Below are 1,089 nucleotides of genomic sequence, written 5' to 3' on the forward strand. Positions count from 1 at the left end.
CATGTCATCTTTAGGATCTGTCATTCAGAAGCATGGCTTTTCCTATCATTGCTATGCTGATGACACTCAAATCTACTTCTCATTCCAACCAGATGATCCGACAATAGCTGTTCGCATTGCAGCCTGTCTGACAGACATTTCTGGCAGGATGAAGGATCATCACCTTCAACTCAACCTTGCTAAGACAGAACTGCTCGTGGTCTCAGCCAACCCAGCACTTCATCACAACCTCTCTATACAGCTAGGTTTGTCAACCAAAACACCTTCCAGGACACCTCTGTAACTGATCCAGAATGCAGCAGCGAGAGTGGCCTTCAATGAGCTGAAGAAAGCCCACGTCACACCTCTCTTCATTAGTTTGCACTGGCTGCCAATAGCCGCTCACATCAAATTCAAGGTACTGATGTTTGCCTACAAGACAACCACTGGCTCTTCACCAATATACCTAAACTCGCTAGTTCAGACTTACGCACCCTCCAGATGCTTGCATTCTGCAAGTGAACGACAGTGGTGCCATCCCAAAGAGGCACAAAATCACTCTCACAGATGGTTTCCTGGACTGTTCCCAGCATGGTGGAACGACTTTTCTATCTCAATTTGAGTCTTTACCCATTTTCAAAAAACATCTAAAGACACATTTTTTTCCGTCAACACCCGACCAATTAATTCTATTCTATTCTATTAATTTTTTATTTATTTATTATAAAAAATTGCTATGTGTACTGTGCTAGACTAATTGAGACTTGTCACATCACTTGTGTACTGTTGCTGTCTTGTTGGTCTGATTGCTTCTATTGTTCTCCTCATTTGCAAGTCGCTTTGGATAAAAGCGTCTGCTAAATGATTAAATGTAAATGTAAATGTGTACTTACTCAAGACAGTATTGGGTAATATAAGGTAACTGTTACGCTCTGGCAGTATGAAGGAGACGTTGCGATGAAGATCAAAGAAAAGTTCTTTAATAAGGTAAATACAAATATAACAGGTACACTAGCCAACTTAACATAAACGAGAACGGACCCCGACTAACGCCGAGTTCACACTGCACGATTTTAGCCCGATTTTTCACTCGCCGACAGGTTTTGCGAA

The 1,089-nt window shown here is 41.8% G+C and overlaps 1 protein-coding gene across 1 annotated transcript in view; it reads right to left on the reverse strand.

Annotated features, from left to right (window-relative positions):
• LOC107723934 (voltage-dependent calcium channel subunit alpha-2/delta-1-like) overlaps positions 1-1,089 on the reverse strand; it is a 142,540-nt gene that overhangs the window by 91,796 nt on the left and 49,655 nt on the right. The window lies entirely within an intron of this gene.

The sequence above is a fragment of the Sinocyclocheilus rhinocerous genome, unplaced genomic scaffold, assembly GCF_001515625.1.
Source record: "Sinocyclocheilus rhinocerous isolate Xijiao unplaced genomic scaffold, SAMN03320098_v1.1 scaffold2049, whole genome shotgun sequence".
NCBI classification, from domain to species: domain Eukaryota; kingdom Metazoa; phylum Chordata; class Actinopteri; order Cypriniformes; family Cyprinidae; genus Sinocyclocheilus; species Sinocyclocheilus rhinocerous.